At 36.1% G+C, this 18,677-nt stretch overlaps 1 long non-coding RNA gene across 4 annotated transcripts in view; it reads right to left on the minus strand.

Annotated features, from left to right (window-relative positions):
- Positions 1-205: 205 nt before the first annotated feature.
- The window catches only part of LOC141583527 (uncharacterized), a 327,776-nt gene continuing 309,304 nt past the window's right edge, over positions 206-18,677 (minus strand). Inside the window, exons 7-8 of one of the 4 annotated variants that reach the window (XR_012516167.1) lie at positions 1,734-1,831; positions 206-332 (exon numbers count right to left, since the gene is read on the minus strand). This is a non-coding gene — a long non-coding RNA (uncharacterized LOC141583527). The remainder of the gene's footprint in view (positions 333-1,733; positions 1,832-18,677) is intronic. The other 3 variants (XR_012516168.1, XR_012516179.1, XR_012516174.1) reach the window with 3 other exon arrangements.

Here is an 18,677-nt window from a genome sequence, read left to right on the forward strand (position 1 = left end):
TGGCTCAGGCATTTAAATCTGAGCAAAAGGAACAATAACAAGATTCCATTTTTTAGTAGCAGGTACCATCTGGCCTTAGTGCCTATTCTATTCTGGACAAAGCCACTCCTCAAGGTCACAATCTCAAGTCTTTCTTCAATAAATGCCTTGCAATATGTATTAATTTTAGCATGTGTTTTAGACTTCCATTTGTATCTAAAACTCCCCAACACAAAATAAGTCCTGTTTCAACATTTGTTGTATCTAACTTACGTTCCAGGAAATAATCACTCAAAAAAAGCCTTCATCCTCCCTTTCACTCTTGACATTGTCTTGATGTTGGGACTAACCTGCTGGATTTAAAAAACAACAAGAATTTATTGTTAACAACATTAGTTATCAGGCAGAAAAAAATTTCAGGCAAGCTACCTGCTACAAAACTAAGATTAGAGACCAAAGCAGATTTGGAACATTAGTGTGTACTCTTTATTTATATGCTGTAAAAAAGCCCCAGAAGTTTACCAATATGCCTTTTTGGTCATTGTTGTGGCTTGGGTTACTTTCATAACAAAAATGTCTTTCTATGTAAATTCTTAGTTTTTAGAGTGTAAACTTTTACATTTATTTGTGCTCTCCCACCCCATACTCAGGAACTTATTCGAGTAATATAAAATATGAAAAAGTAGATGGAGCACACAGATTAATACCCAGTTGCCATAGCCACCACACTTTATATCACACAAACTGTTTTGTAGCTCACTCCCTGTAAACACTGTGGCTCTTAGAAGAATTGTGGCCTCCACTACAGTTCACGCTTTCCACAGGCTCCCAAGTTTCTGTATTATAATTCTTTGTGCCTGAACATTAGCTCACTAATCACGCTTTCCCTGTGGATTTTCTCTGTCAATCCTGAAATGATGGCATTTTCCACAGTAATTGTATTTGAGTCAATATAGTCCAGGCTTTTCTTGAAAACTGTGTTTTATCTTAAGACTTTATAGAGACAACAAGTGTTACTAGGTAAGAAAACATAATCCACCAGAAACACACTAAGAGACAATACAAGCAAATTTCACATATGCATATGTGTCATTGTAGGAGTATAAATTGCACTCCCTATTTGTACGATCAGTAGGGAGTGTGGGAATTCAGTGTTAACCATAAATTCCTTTCACTAGTGCATTGATGAATGCCTGCATACTGACTGGGTAAGGGAAATTACATTTTTTTCTCATACCCTTGTTCCGGTATTTCTTTGTCTTCTTCTGTATTCAGAGAAGTTCAAATCAGCTTCATAACCTTCTTGCATATCTCTGTGTTCAAGTGCTTATAGTTTAGATGTTTTAAAGACAAACAATTTTAAAAGATCTATTCTTGTTTGCTAATGCACAAATCTGAACAAAGGTACCAATTTCAGATCATAAATCTCTCTTCTACTTGATACGGTGTATCTTTTTTATTTTCTGTTATACATTCAGAGGAATTTATAATCCTCCTGCTTCTTTTCAGAAACAGGAAAATACTGGTTTCAGTGTTGTTAAGAGGAGCACAGTTACCTTCTTATAAGCATTTTTTAAAGCTCTTCGCCTCATACTTATTTCCATATATTAATTTGCTTATTATTTCCTAAATTCCATTCCTTCCCCACTTGGTCCCTAACAACCAGTGGTGGGGCCTGCGATATAAAACTATCAAATTTGTACCTCTAGAATGCTTTGCCATTCAACTATTTTGTTACATGGATCGACACTTACCTTCCCAGTATTTGTAGCTTCTTAAATTTCTTTGGGCATTTTTATAACTTGAGAAAGATACCAGTCTGGCCTAGAAAATCCCCATCACCATGAGAGTCCTGGAAAAAAAAAGTTTTAGAAAGATGATTAGCCATGATAATACACCTGATCCTCTAGCTTCTTCCTATATTCTCATCATCTTGGAAACCCAGATAACAAGAGATGAGAGGTTTCTGGTACTTAACTAGCCTCGAGCTTCTGCATCCTGTGATGCATCACAATTCCAGCCCTGCCAAATAAGCCATAGATAGATTTCTGAACCTTCTAGTACTCAAATTTAAAAACTCAACTCTCTTATAGTTTGTATATTAGAGAAGAGAAAGCTACATTCTTCAATTTTTTCTATACATTTGTATGCAAGTAAGTGGCTCTAAGAATATACAACTTTAGACTCACAAAGAGGTTTTCTTAAGTGATAAACTGGAAGCAAAGGGAACATTATGTACTATTTTATATATATATAAGGTTATTAGGTTTTGAGGAAAGGATGAAATGTCACATCTCTAAGAGAAAATGGAAAAGGGACAAGTTCAAATGTCTGCTCCTATTAAGTCTCTCATTCTTTCTTAGGATTAATCATCCAATTAGATTTGACTATGCTTTTGTTTCTTTACAGTACGCATTGCTCTTTATGACTCAAATGCTCATTCTTGGTCCACTTAAAGCCTTACTCAGACGGAGAAACGTTCCTTTCTAGATAGTTGGTATCTGGTAAATAAGTGATTATATAAAACCAACATCTGCTTACTTCACAGGCTAACCTTTTAAAAACTCTTCTACTCTGAGTTTAATAGAATTGACATCATCCATTCTGTACGCCAAGATGAAGGCTGTACTAGTGATTTTGTGGGTGTGTCAATTATTTTCCAGAAATTTTAACATGTCTGAAAATCTCATGATAACACTCACTGTGCACCTCACAAGAACCTCTGGATCTCAGTCATCTGCCACTGAAAAGCTTTAAGCACACTATGTTCCTGGCACATCTAACATTTATATTCTTTGCAATGAGTCACCTGTTGTCTGTCTCACAGGCATTTCCTTTGAGCACTTGTCATGATGGTTCATTGAAATTTCTGTGTTGGAACTAATTAAAGTACTGAGGCAAATTTAACTTTTCCACAGTCCACAGTATGGCACATAGTGACTGAAAAGTTCTGAGTAATAAATGTGGACCCTCGATCACATGGCCACACAATATACATTTAATGGATGAACTGTGAATTGTTATCTTAGAGTCTTGCCTGGCTCTGGATAAGGAAAAAAGGATAGACAGAAACAGGAAAAGAAAATGGTCTATGGCATGAACTGCTAGTGAGTAGAGCAGACTATGTCTCCATGACACAAGCTACTGTCTGTTTATGTTCTTGATTTCATAGGGTATTCATTGACACCAAATATTTTTAACACTGTATCCCATCCTCCATGAAAATGTGTCCAGAAAAGTCTAGGCTACTTTAGTAATCAGTTTCTAAAAGAATGTGGAGCCAGGTTCAGGATATGATCTGAAGTATATATGTCCAACAGAGCTCTCTGGCGTACTGAGCCCTCTGTATCTAATTCTGATTTACCTCTTTCTCCTACCTTGAGAGCTTTGCCTTGTAATTTTCAAGTGCTCTCATTTTAGCTTTGACTCCACTTCTCCATATGTCAGATAACTCATAAATCATCCCCCTGCCTAAATCTCTATCCATCCTTTTGCTTTCTTAGCCCTATTACCGGCAGATGGTCCTAAAAGGTATACTAACTGAGAATACCATCTCTTTTTCTGCCTTACATCAACAACTTATACCCAGGCCAAAGTATCTCTAACTCTTCTAGAGCATATAGGAAACGAATCTGAATACCTAAAACCTGGGAATTTGGTTCATTTATTAAGCCAAGTAACCTATAAGATTTCCAGTTCAAGAAGGAAGTTCCCAGTCAGCCTAACCAGAAAATTAAGTGGGACTCGAGGATTTTACTGAGGATTTAGAGTGGGTTCATCTGATGACAAAAATAAGTCTAAGATCAAAAACATAAACTTCACAACAGGAGCTTTGTACTGTCTCACTTGAATGAAGGGATGTGAACAATAAATTGTGGCTCTAGATATTTTTGAGGTACTGTGTCCTGTGAGACTCTCTGGAATGACAGAAGAATCATGAACTGATGTGGAGGCCTAAAAGCAATAAGAAAATCCTTCATATGCAGCCTAAAGGCAAATGAATGTTCAGCATCTCTTGGAATACAGAGACAAGCCAGGATGAACTTTCACAAGCTAAAGAGGGCGAAGAGGGCAGGAATCTTAATATCTATGTGAGCAACATGTTGACCTAAAGGGACCACGCGGATCGTACCATGGAATCTGAGGACATTAACTGAATACCAGTTTTGGTAGAAAATGTCTTGGTGTTTGTCACTAGTCAATATTCAACTGCCTTTCAGTCTTTTTTAAAATTGGAGTTGTCCTTGTAATTGCTATTTTTGCAAAATAAATGGCTTTTGGATTTAATATGTCAAAGACTTTATAAACAAAATCATATTGATAAAGCAGGAATGAAGTAGATTAACACCAAAGTAACTTTTAACAATATTTTGAGAGCCTGCTAGGAAGATGGTGGAGTAGAAACCTCCAGGAATGCATCGCCCTACCTAGACAACAATTGCATTGGCAGAATCTGTCTGATTTAAGTATTTGGGAACTCTGGAGTCTGCTGAAGGCTTGAAATTTCAAGGGGAACTCTTAGAAAGTAAATTGTAGTCAATTTCTATTCATTTTCAGCATTTATAGTGGTAGCAGATACTCATTCCCACCTTTCAGCCACATGGCAAGCAGCGTTCATGGAACAGTTTGCAAACAGCTTGCTTGAGCCAAGGTGGGTAAAAAGGAACCTGTCTTTGAAATACCTAGAATCTGTGCTCTGATTGCTGCTTCTGATGACACAGGTGTAGACAAAGAGATGCTTTTGCATTGTTGTCAACTCCTATCCTAGCTGAAGTGACTCCTAGGAGAGTGAAACAGCTGATAACCTTTTCCACATACCTTCATTTTTCTTTTTGGGAGCCAGAAATTGAGGAGAAGGACATTGAAAAACAACTGCATATATGGGAAAATTAAAAAGTGACCATGCATACCCATGGAATGGCTCAAAAATGGCCTACTGAAACCATTTAAAAGACAGCAAACCCAGGGTAGGGGCAGAAGGTGATTTCCAGAGGTATTTTTAGATTTAAACAAAAAAATACATGAAGCATATCATATGGTTTGGCTCTGTGTCCCCATGCAAATCTCATCTCAAATTGTAATCCCCATGTATTAGGGGAGTGGCCTGGTGGGAGGTGACTGAGCTGTGGGGGCAGAATTCCCCCTTGCTATTCTTGTGATATCTGCTTATTTGATAAGTATGGTGCATCCCCCCTGCCCCTTCTCCTTGCTTCTCCTCCTCCTTTCGCCATGATTGCAAGTTTCCTGAAGCCTCCCCAGCTATGCAGAATGGAGAGTTAATTAAACCTCCTTTTCTTTATTAATTACCCAGTCTCAGATAGTTCTTTATAGCAGTGTGAAAATAAACTAATATAGAAAATTGGTACCAGGAGAGTGTGATACTGCTCTAAAGATACTGGAAAATGTAGAAGCAACTTTGGAACAAGGAAATGGGCAGAGGTGGAAACAGTTTGGAAAGCTCAAAAGAAGACAGGAAGATGAGGGAAAGTTTGAAACTTCCTAGAGATTTGTTAAATAGTTTTGACCAGCAGGCTGATAATGATACGGAAAATGAAAGCCAGACTGACGGGGTCTCAAATGAAGATAAGGAACTTACTGGGAACTGGAGTAAAGGCCACTCTTGCTATGCTTTAGCAGCATTTTGTCCCTGCCATAGAACTCTGTGGAACTTTGAATTTGAGAGAGATGATTTAGGGTATGTAGCAGAACATGCTACCATTGTCTTGATGTCATTCTCCTAGATAAATACTTCAAAGCATTTGTCTTAAAGACGCCTAAAGAACTAAAGGAAGATGTGGAGAAAGTCAAGAAAATAATATATGAACAAAATGGAAATATCAATAAAGAGATACAAAACCTAAAAAGACAAAAAAAAAAAAAATCTAGAGCTAAAAGGTACAATAATTAAAATTCACTAGAAAAAGGCAAATTTGAGCAAACAGCAGAATAGCAAACTTCAAAAACAAAGATGAGATCACTTCTAGAAGCAAGCCCAAAAGGACTCATGGGAGTCCCAAAGGAATATCTGATAATGATTGAAAACTTTCGTCTTTGATGAAAAATAAATAATAATATAAGCTTCAGAGAAGCTCAGTGAATGTAAAGACTCACACCAAGACACATTATAATCTGTCAAGAGAGAAGCAACTTATCACATACAAGGGATTCTCAATAAGATTATCAGTAGGTTTCTTATCAGAAACGTTGCAGGCCAAAAGTTAGTAGGCTGATATATTCAAAGTGCTAAAAAAAAAAAAAAACCCAAAATGGTGAATCCAGAATCCTGTATCTGCCAAAACTGTCCTTTAAAAGTGAGGGAGATATTATTCTCAAACAAAACCTGAGGAATTTTGTTATCATTAGACCTACCCTGCAAAAAGAATGTTCTAAGGAGTCCTCAAGAGTTAAGTGAAAAGACACTAAATGGTAACTTAAAGCCATATGAAGAAATAAAAGTCTTAATAAAGGTAAATATGGATAATTATAAAAGGTAGCATTATTGTACCAAGAGCTTATAACTCTACTTTTGGTTTTCTAGATGATTTTTTAAATGAATACATTTTTTAGAATGATTAGTCTAAAATCTAGTATTACTGTAACTTTTGTTTGCAATGCCAGATTTTGTTTTTACATAACTTGAGACAAATACACTTAAAAAACTTAATAGTTCGTTTTTGTATACCCAATATATAAAGAGGTAGTTTTATGACATCAATTAAAAGGAATGGGGACGTAGCTATAAAGGAGCAGAATGTTTTTATGTTTTTAAAGTTAGGTTAGTATAAACTCAAATAACAGGAATATTGCTTAAGGTTATCAAGTGTAAGCCTCATGGTAACCACAAAGAAAATAGATATAAAATATGCCCCAAAGAAAATGAGTAAGGAATTTAAATATATTACTAAAAAAAAAACAAACTAAAGGAAAAAGAATATAGAAAGGCAAGAAAACAGAGGGAAAGACTATAAAGCTTTTAGAAAACAAAGAGCAAAATGATATGCTAGTCCCTTACTAGTAATTACTTTAAATGGATCAAACACTCATCAAAACACAGAGATTAGTCGAATGGGCAAAAACACATGATCCAACCATATTGTGTCCACAAATGACTCACTTTAGATCCAAATACACAAATGGATTGAAAGTAAAAGGGTGAAAAATATATTCCATGCAAATAGTAAACAAGAGGGAGCTAGGATGGCTACATTAATATTAGGGAAAATAGACTTTAAATCAAAAAAGTATTAAGAGGCAATGAGAGATATTATGTATTAATAAAAAGGCTTAATACAGTGAGAAGATATAACAGTTTATAAATACCAATGCAACTACTGATAGACCATCAAAATATCTGAATCAAAAGCTGACACTTGAAGAGAGAAGCAGTTCTGCAATAATAGTTGGAGACTTCAATACCCCACTCCTAATAGTGAATAGAACAATCAGAAGATAGAATAATAAACTGAGAATTTGAACAACACAATAAACTGGATCAGACATATACAGAATCATTTACCAAACAACAAAAGTATACACCTTTTTCTCAAGTGCACATGTGATATTTTCCAAGATGGATCATATGCTAGACCACAAATTAAAAATAGATTTTAAAAGAGAAAGATATAAAAAGTGTCTTGTCTGACGATAATGGGGTAAGGTTAGAAATCAGTAACAGAACACTGGAAAATTCATATCTAGGCAATGGCACAAAGAAATACCAAAGAAAAATACAAATTACTTAGAAACAATTTAAAATGCACATACAGGATACCAAGACTTAAATGATATAGTAAAAGCATTGCTAAGGAAGAAATCTGTGGCTACAAAGACTTATATTAACAAGCAAGAAAGATATTAAATCAACAACCTAACTTTACAACATAAGAAACAAGAAAAAGAACTGAACCCAAAGCTAGCAAAAAGAAGAAAATAAGAATAGAAAAATAATAAAACAAGCTTGGTTTTTTGACTAGATCAACAAAATTTACAAACCTGTATCTAGATGTCTAAGAAAGAAGGCTAAAATTGAGAAGGAAAGTAGGACCATTTTTACTAATTTTACAGAAATAAAAAGGACTGAGTGTCATAAAAATTGTGTGTTTATAAATTGAATAAGCTACATGAAATGGACAAATTTCTAGAAACACAAAAGTTTCCAAGACTAGATGTTGGCATGGATGCAGTGAACAGGGAACTCTTCTACACTGCTAGTGAAAATGTAAACTAGTACAGCAACTATGGAAAACTGTGGAAATTCCTTAAAGAACTAAAAGTAAAACTACCATGGGATCCAGCAATCCCACTACTGGCCATCTACCCAGAGGAAAAGAAGTCATTATTCAAAAAAGATACTTGCACATGCATGTTTATAACAGCACAATGGCAAAATTGTGGAACCAACCCAAATGTCCTTCAATCAACGAGTGGGTAAAGAAAGTGTGGTGCATATGTATGATGGACTACTACACAGCCATAAAGAAAAATGGATTAACAGCATTTGCTGTAACCTGGATGAAACTGAAGATGATTATTCTAAATGAAGTAACTCAGGAATGGAAAACCAAACATTCTATGTTCTCACTGATACGTGAGAGCTAAGCTATGAGGGTGCCAAGACATAAGAATGATACGATGGATTTTAGGGACTTGAGGGAAAAGTGGGAGAGCATGAGTGATAAAAGACTACAAAAATACAGTATAGTATATACTGCTTGGGTGATAAGGGCACCAAAATCTCACAATCACCACTAAAGAACTTAAGTAACCAAATACCACCTGTACCACAATAACTTATGGAAAAACGTTTTTCCATAAGAAATAGAAAAGGTTTCAGTAGACTTAAAATTAGTAAGATTAATTGAAATCTCCTGACAGTAAAAAGCCTTAATATCAATCCTTTTAAAGCTTTTCCAGGTTGGGTGTGGTGGATCGCATCTAAAATCCCAGCACTTCGAGAAGCTGAGGCAGGAGGTCTTTTTGAGCCCAGGAGTTCAAAACCGGTCTGGGCAACATGGTAAGACTCTTTACAAAAAAAAAAAAAAAAAAAAAAAAAAAACAGAAAATAACTGGGAGTAGTAGTGCATTGCTGTAGTCCCAGCTACTCCAGAGGCTGAGGTAAGAGGATCACTGAAGCCTGCAGTAAGCTGTGAGCAAGTCATTGCCCTCCAGTCTGGGTGGCAGAGTGAGACCCTGTTTTAAAAAGAAAAAAGTTAGAGGAGAAAACACTTCCTAACTCATTCTATAAGGCCAGCATCAGAGCTGGACAGAAAGACACTACAAAAAAGTAAACTACAAACCCTTATCTTTGATGAAAAAAAATCCTTAAAAAAGAATTATACACAATGATCAGTGAGATTTATTTCTCAAATACAAGACTAATTCAACCTACAAAATTCCATTATTGTAACACGACAGATTAAGAAATGAATGAAATGAATAAAAACCACATGAATATCTTAACTATTACAAAAAACATGTTATAAAAGTCAACATCCTTATGATTAAAACACTCAACAAACCAGAACTAGAAGGAAACTGTCTCCACATAACAAATCACACATAAAAAATCCACAGCAAACATCATACTCAATGGAGAAAGAGTGAAAATTTTCCTTCTAAGATCAGGACCAAGGAAAAGATGATCACTAGCAACACTACTCTGACATAGTACTCAAGTTTCAGCCAGAGCAATTAGTAATTAAAAATAAAAATAAAAAGGCTCTAAATTACAAAGGAGTAAGTAAAATTATCTCTGTTTGCAGATAAGATAATCTGGCATATGCAAAAAGGCCGAGAACAAACAAATTCAGTGAAGTAGCAGGCTGATACATGCTAACACACAGAAATCATGCTAACAATGAAAATCTGAAAAGGTAATTATAAAAATAATTATCTTTACAATAGCATTAAAAGAATTTAAGTCTTAGGGATTCACTTAAGGAGGTGAAATACTTTCCCAAATAAAACTACAAAATATTGCTGAAATAAAGAAGACTTAGATAGACACAGACCCTGTGATCATAATAGTATTGTTAACATGATAGTATCACCAAAACCAATCTATAGATTCAGTGCCATCTCTATCAAAATCCAGTGGTTTTTTTTTTTTAAATAGAAATAGATAAACCCATTCTAAAATTTATATGAAGTTTTAAGGAAGCCCTAATAGACAAAACAATGTTGGGGGAAAATGCTGGAAGACTCACAATCTCTGATTTCAAAACTTAATATGAAGCTACAGTATAGTACTGGCATAAAAACAGACATGTAGACCACTGGAATAGAAAGCCCAGAAATAAACCCTCACAAAAATAGTAAAATGATTTTTTCACAAGAGTGTTAAGACCGAATGAGAAAAGAACAGTCTGTCAAGCAATGGTCTGAAAAACTAGATATCCACATATAAAAGAATAAAGTTGTACATGAACCTAATACTATATATACAAATTCACTCAAAATGCATCAAACATCTGTATCTGTAAAACTCTTAGAAGAAAACATGAACACATTATATTTGGCAATGATTTCTCAGGTATGACACCAAAGGCACAGTTAAGAAACATAAAAAAATAAACTGGATATCATGAAAATTTTAAAATGCGCATTAAAAGACAAAATCAACAAAGTAAAAACGGGAACCACAGAATGAAAGAAAACATTTGCAAAACATATATCTAATATGGGCTTAACATTCAGTATATATAGAGAACTCCCAAAACTTAACAGCAACAAAAACAAATGACCCTATTCAAAAATGGGCAAAGGACTTGAATAGACATTGCTCCAAAGAAAATACACAAATGGCCAAGAAGCAGATTTAAAGATGTTCACCACCATTAATAATTATGGAAATGCAAAACAAAACTACAATGTAATACTACCTGAACACTCATTATGATGGCTACTACCAAAATCAAACAGTAACAAATGTCTGTTAGGATGTGGAGAAATTGGAACACTTTGTGCTGTTAGTAGAAATGTAAAATAGTATGAAAAACAATATGGCAGTTTCACAAAAAAATTAAAAATACAAGTACCATATGATTCAGCAATTCTACTTCAGTGAATTTACCCCAAAGCCCTGAGAAAAGGATCCCAAAGAGATTTCTCCCTCCATGTTTATGACAAAATTATTCACAGTAGCTATAACATGAAAGCATCTTAAGTGTCCATCAGTAGATGAATGGATAAGCAAATTGGCATATACATTCAATGGAATGTTATTCAGACTCAAAGAGGAATTTCTGACACATGCTATGATATGAATAGACCTTGAAGTCTTGATGCTAGGTAAACAAGCCAGTCAGAAAAAGACAAATGCTCTATGTATCATTCTACCTTATGACATATTTAGAGTAGTCAAAATCATAGAAACAAAGTAGAATGGTGGTTTCCAGGAGATCAGGGGAGGGAAGAATGAGAAGGTATTGTTGAATAAGTATAGAGTTTCAGTTTTCTAAGATGAAAAGAATTATGGAGATGAATGCTGGTGATGGTTTCAACATTATCAGTGTATATAGTAACACTGAACTATACAATTAAAATTGGTTACCATGGTAAATTTTATGTTATGTAAATTTTACCATAATAAAAAATATTTGTGACCACGCGTAGTGGCTCAGGCCTATAATCCTAGCACTTTACAGGCTGAGGTAGGTGGATCATCAGAGGTCAGGAGTTTGAGACCAGTCTGGCCAATATGGTGAAACCAGGTCTCTATTAAAACCACAAAAATTAGCCAGGTATTGTGGCAGGTGCCTGTAATCCCAGCTACTTGGGACGCCGAGGCAGGAGAATTGCTTGAACCTGGGAAGTGGAGGTTGCAGTGAGCCAAGATCGCACCACTGCACTCCAACCTGGACTACAAGAGTGAGACTCCATCTCATAAACACACACACACACACACACACACACACACACACACACACACACGGGAAACAAGCTATGCAAACATTACAGATGAACACAATGTAAAGCCTAATAATAGTACTAGAATTACTGTTATTTTAATGATTTGAAGATAAAATGTTTTGAAAAGTGTAGTTGATTAACCTTTCTTAAAAGTCATTTAAAGTCAATCGAATCAACACAGTACTAGAAATGTTTCAACTTGAGTTGGTTAAGAATTTTGACTTATAGTAACTCTAAACATATTTAGTTGAAACTAAAAAGGGCTTTCTTTTTTTTTTTTTTTTTTTTTTTTTTTTTTTTTTTTGAGACAGAGTTTCGCTCTTGTTACCCAGGCTGGAGTGCAATGGCGCGATCTCGGCTCACCGCAACCTCTGCCTCCTGGGTTCAGTCAATTCTCCTGCCTCAGCCTCCTGAGTAGCTGGGATTACAGGCACGTGCCACCATGCCCAGCTAATTTTTTAGATTTTTAGTAGAGACGGGGTTTCACCCTGTTGACCAGGATGGTCTCGATCTCTCGACCTCGTGATCCACCCGCCTCGGCCTCCCGAAGTGCTGGGATTACAGGCTTGAGCCACCGCGCCCGGCTAAAAAGGGCTTTCTTAAGTGCTTAGGTCCTCTTGCATTGCAAAGAACTTCTGATACAGATTTATCTCAACTTTTAAAAATAATGGCGGCACATGACTTTCTCCACACACCTATATCATTTCAACATCATTAACAGTTTTTTATTTTCCTATGGAGAAAAGCCCTAGCAATATCACAAGTGTTTGTTGCTGTTTGTTTGCTTTTGAGATGGAGTCTCACTCTGTTGCCCAGGCTGGAGTGCAGTGGCACAATATGGACTTACGGCAACCTCTGCCTCCCAGGTTCAAGCAAGTCTCCTGCCTCAGCCTCCTGAATAGCTGGAATCACATGCACCACCATGCTAGGCTAATTTTTGTATTTTTAGTAGAGAGACTGAGTTTCACCATGTTAGCCAGGCTGGTCTCCAACTCCTGACCTTGTGATCTGCCCACCTTGGCTTCCCAAAGTGCTGGGATTACAGGTGTGAGCCACGGCAGCCAGCCTCCAAGTGATTGTTTTCAATGAGCTTTTCACTTTAGCCAGATATCTTAATGTAAAACAGGCACTAGACTCACATAACACATTGCTTATTGCTTTCCAGAAGAGCTGGTTCCTTGCAAAATGGTGTGTTTTGTACACTATTGGTTTCTCCTTTTATAGTATATGTCATCTAAGGGAGGAAAGACATGATTCTGCTCTTACAGAAATCATGCTAATTAGTAGCTCCTGTTTGATTTAACTACCTTTACAAATTAAGTGTGGTAATGTTTAGTACAGTGGAGTGTAATATGCAGTTCTTAAATACTAAGGGAACTCAGAAGTTTGTTCAAATGATTAACAAAAATGTTCACTTATCTAATCCTCTGCAGACTATAATATGGAGGGTATTACATTTAACAACTCTCCTTATGATCTTAAAGAGAAAGTTGTCTAACTTAAGTACTTCAAATGATCGCATTACATTTCTGTTTTGCTCTTTAGCTATAGTGGTTTCAATTTCACAGTTTTCCCATGATGCTGGAAACCCCATTGCACAGATGTTTTCTCTCCCAAGTACTCAGCAAGTAAACATATATTTGGCAACTGCATCATTCTCTTTAGCATTTCACTTCATCTGTTGAAGATCACCTGATCTGAACTGTAAAATGGAGAGGAAGCTGCTGAAAAATCATGTGGGACAAATCACACACAAAAAACAGGCAATTACAGGAGATTTCTAGGAACAAGTAGTCAAATGCTTCATTTCATCCTAGGAACTCCTAAGGGTGCTAAGAGCAAGTGGCTAATGTGAAGAATAGATAGCCTAATCTCAGCTTACTGTATTCAAGCCCTCCTGGATGCTGTTGGAGGATACACTTATTATCCAAAACAGGGCAAATTGCAATCACAAGGGTTATTACAATAGAAAAGTTTGCATTTTTAACATTTCCACTATATTTATTTTTTCTTTTGTGTTGACAACTCCTATTAAATATTAGAAGTTAATACTTACACCAATTTAAATATTTGGTAGCAATAAATATGTTTAAGTATTCATAAGTAAACATTAATATATATTTTAAATATTTAAGAGCAATTGTCAAAGCAAGAGATTGTAAAGCCTTATATTACTAGGTCATTGCTCATGAAACTTGGACTGGTTGATCTAATTTACTCCTAGAATTTCAAAATACTGAATATCTCAAATATTTTACTTTAAAATAAAGTTACATCCTTCACTTTAGACCCTCTGCTGAACATGTCCATACCCTTAGAACCTGCAAGCATACGAATGAAATGTTCTAAAACTTGGACTGAAAGGCATCAGCTGGGAGTCATTCTAGTGGTCTACAGAGAGATGGTCAGCCCTGAACCAGAGTAATAGGAGTGAGGATTAAAGGAGAATATGAGTGGAAAAACAGAGAGGGAGAGGAAATGGTCTATCATGATGCACAGGGTTCTGACTTGGCAACCCGGATAGCTATGGGAAGTCTCTTTTCTCTTTGTATAAGATGATAGAATAACTAATGAGAATATTTTCAGAGTTTGGGACTGAGATGTGTTGAGGATCTCCAGGTAAAGATATCTGTTAAGAACTAGCATACAAGGCTTGAAGTCTAGAAGTGAATTCAAGACATGAATTGAAACCACGGTCATGGACGATACTACCCTGTGAGAACATGTGGAAACATAATGAATAGAAAATACAACACAGAATCTCTTGTTTTGTATTCCTTTGTAGTCATCATCTAATTTGTTTTCAATTTGTTGAAATCACCTATATATTTAAAAATATACAGGCAGTTTTTAAATATGATTAGTCAAATGAATAAAAAATGATTTACATCAGAATTAGATGTGGTACCTCTTCTATCAATCTTTTATAGTCATGCAATATGATTGTCTAAGAAAAATAAGGTCATATATGTACATACTGTTGCAATTAATTGGTGGGGTTTGTGATCTAATTTCTGCCTGCCAATTGTCTGGTTCAAATTTTACGAGGCCACTAAAATTAACATTCCCTTTATATACAGGGATTCAAAGAAATCATTAATATCATCAGCAGGGGCAAAAGCAGCAAACCTACTCAGGCATCTTCAACATTACTGACAAGGCACTTACTCATGCTAAGTGAGTCCCTTACCTGCCGAGAGGCAAAGACATGAGTTAAGTTAAATGCAAAGGAGGCTGCCTAAAAGGTCTGAACACAGTTTTGTTCAGACATGTAATCAATGTTTTTCTAATGCTGTTTCTAAAATGGATAAACAGATGTGGGTATCCCAGCAGCATTGGCTTTGTTTCTTCTATAAAATGGTTAAGGGCACTGTCATCTATGATAGCATATCACTGCTCTTGAATAAATAGGCCCATTCAGGGCAATAAAAGTAATCAACGTTTTTCTCATAACCATACATGCACATGTTTCCCACCTTGCATTGAGCATTAGCTTCTATGGTGAGAAAAATGAGATTTATGGAGCATGAGGGTTTTATCTAGTATAGGTTTGTGAATACAGCAGGGATAATTAATACTAAATTTTATGAACTATGAACAATAAGGATTTGGCACTTTTCAAAAGAGAATTTGCAAATATTCTAGGTAATTTAATGTTTTGCCTCTTCCAGATCTGTGGATTTAGTTCCTTACTTGCCTTATCTTCTAACATTTGAATAAAGCTGACCACTTCTTCCTATTTACTACTCTGATTCCTTATATACAATTCTGATATTGTAAGTAGCATACATATTGTAACTGTTTTCTTTTCAGTTTTCTCCTGTAGATATGAACAACTTAAAGAAGGGACCATGTCTTTCTTCTTAGTTCCCCAGATAGCATAGAATAGGTGATAAGTAGATGTTTGTAAAATAAAAAATGAAAAACATGTTTCATGAAAAACTGAAAATAGAATTTATATTTTTAAAAGCTTATGTCAGATATTATCTCAGAAAAAATGGAACAGGTAGAAACGTGCAACATTTTCAAACCTCAGAAATATGAGCTACTTCTAAAATATTTTATGGTTCATATTAATGTCACTCGAGGAAACCATTTTGTTACAAAGTGGTAAAAAGGAGTTTTTAAATATACTCATTATACTATATTTTCTTCTTTTTGGTCTTTAGCATTCAGAAACGTAAGTGTAGGGGAGCTGGAAGAGTATCCATTTTTTATTATGATATAAGTAAAAATAATTGTAATCAACTGTTTTTTTTGTCATAACTGAGCCAATTTTTCCAACAAAGACTGCAGTGTTTGGGATGGCTAAAGGATGTGCTGAGATGTTGATTCCCTGGGCCATTAAGAAGCTGCATCCTTGGTGTGATTGGTAAATATTTATTTCTACAGAGTCCAAGACATGAGAAGGGTTTTGTGGCATAGGAGTAAGTCATGATGTAAGCATAATACATTTTCTTATGAATAGCAAAACATGTTATAAAAACTAAATTAGATTGTCTATTTGTGTATAAAAAGAGAGAAACTTTTAAAATCCTTTTTGTGCATTATGTTTAGGCACAAAATTGGGAGTATTTGTCTTGCATACGTTTTGTCTTAATTATCTACTTACATGAAGTCATTTATATAATAGGTATTAGTAGAACTGGAGATTGATATCAGGATAATGGTCAAATAGGAGGTTTAGAACTATTATTTCAAGCTACATCTCAAGACAGACAGATATGAGTGCCAGACATCCCTGGGTGACCTTGGACTGACCCAGTTTTCTCCCCGTTTCTCATACTTATCTGTAGAATATGCTGGCAATGCAGTTTGCTGAGATAAGAAAGAACAGGCTGGAGCCGCCTAGGCTGTATTCCTGCCCCTCCTAGAACAAGATGTCCTTCAACATTTTAGTTCAGCAAATTATGTTATGCCTGGGGTATGAAACCCAAGGTACACTGCTTTCCAGGATCCTTCAGCTGCAATGCAGGTGGGGCACATAGATAAGATGCTAGACACCGTGGGCAGCTTTTCTGAGCCTCAGAAAAGCTCATCATGAATTCTAGGTCTCTGCTTCCTCTTACTGCCTATCTGTGAATAATAAAATTGCTTCACATAACATCTATGAGTATAACATCTTGCCCGACTCATGCAAGTGATAAAAATTGCAGACTAAAATGCAGTGGACTGAAGTAGTAAGACTTCTCTTTCTGGTGATGGGCATAGTGATGATCTTTGCTATTCTCCATGCAGTGGGAGTCTTTCCCAGCAGTTGGCAACCAGAGCACAGTTAACCCGCTTCACAAGGCAGGGGAGGAGAAGCTGAAGGTGGAAGAACCAGAGGAGGTCATATTCAAGCAGAGGTGAAGCACTGGGAAACTAGGACAGCTTGCAATCATATATAAATCTGAGGTTAGGATCCAATTATAGATTGGAAAATCAAAGATTTAATTCAGAGATCAGAGAGCTTGTTTTTAGTAGCCAGTTATCAGGAAGGAATCAGAAGTCTAGAAGAAAATTAATTGCCTGAAACAAAGTCAGGAAAGGCATGAGGTCCAGAATTCAGACCCAGAAAGCATGTTGTAAGGAAACCAATATTCCAAGTGCTGGCATAATCCAAAGGCAATAGTGTTTTCTTCACATTGTCTGCCGTGACAGGAAGACGTCTCAGCAGGAGACTCATCAAAGTTCATTCCTATATCTTTCTATTATTAGATTTGGTTCATCTTTAGCCTCATTGTCTAACACTCCCTTTCCTAATCTGTCTGGCGTAGCCTCACTGGACTAGTAGCCTTTGAAGATGTCAAGCATTAACATTTGCTGCTGCCTCCAAAACCTCTCCCCTAGACAGTTGCACTGTTCATTTTCACATGGCCTTTGTTCCAACATCGGCTTCTCAGTGACATCTTTGCTAACAACCCTATGTAAAATAGAACCAACACATCAGTCTTCAGCCCTTGTTTCATGTTCATTCTTAGATGTTATCCCTGTGATATTGTATTGAATCTTTATTTGTAAACAGAAACTCGACATAACGGATAATTTGTCTACTTCCCACCTATTCCCAGAACCTGGAAAGAAGCCTAACACATTTATTTTTTAAAAGAATAAATTAATAAACATTTTAAGTAGACACTACAGCTAGCTGGAATTTTAAGTAAAATACAGATAATTGTGTGAGCTCATCAAGAGTCTGCCCATAAGTAGGACAGTCATTTGCCAGAGTTGACAGAAGCAGTCTCATTATACAATTTTTATAGTTCTAACAAATTCTTGATAATGCCTCTCTTTACACTCAAACTGGCAGCAAAACTAGTATACTCCAAGTAAAATATTTGGGAAAGCTTTCACGAGATAGGAGCAAGTAATAGGTGAGATTTGACAATGTTTTAAATTCTTGTTTTGATTGACTCTTTATCCATGAAACTGTGCATGCCCCTATTAGAGGCCAATCTCTAAAGCAATAGCTACAAACTCAAATGCTTCAGGAGCCAGCCAGATGATTAAAATATACAGCATGGGTATCTGTGAAGACTATATATGAAAGCTAATTTCTATGTGTTATGTTCTATGCTGTGCCATTTGTGTTATCATGTTAAAACACAGGCCCAGCCAGGCATGATGGCACATGCCTGAAATCCCAGCTACTCGGGAGGCTGAGGCAAGAGAATCACTTGAACCTGGCAAGCAGAGGTTACAGTGAGCTGAGAATGTGCCATCGCACTCTAGCCTGTGTGACAGAGCAAGACTCAGTCTCCAAAACAACGACAACAACAAACACGAGCCCAGTAGTGTCATCCTTC

This window comes from Saimiri boliviensis, chromosome 2 (assembly GCF_048565385.1).
Source record: "Saimiri boliviensis isolate mSaiBol1 chromosome 2, mSaiBol1.pri, whole genome shotgun sequence".
In the NCBI taxonomy this organism is placed as follows: domain Eukaryota; kingdom Metazoa; phylum Chordata; class Mammalia; order Primates; family Cebidae; genus Saimiri; species Saimiri boliviensis.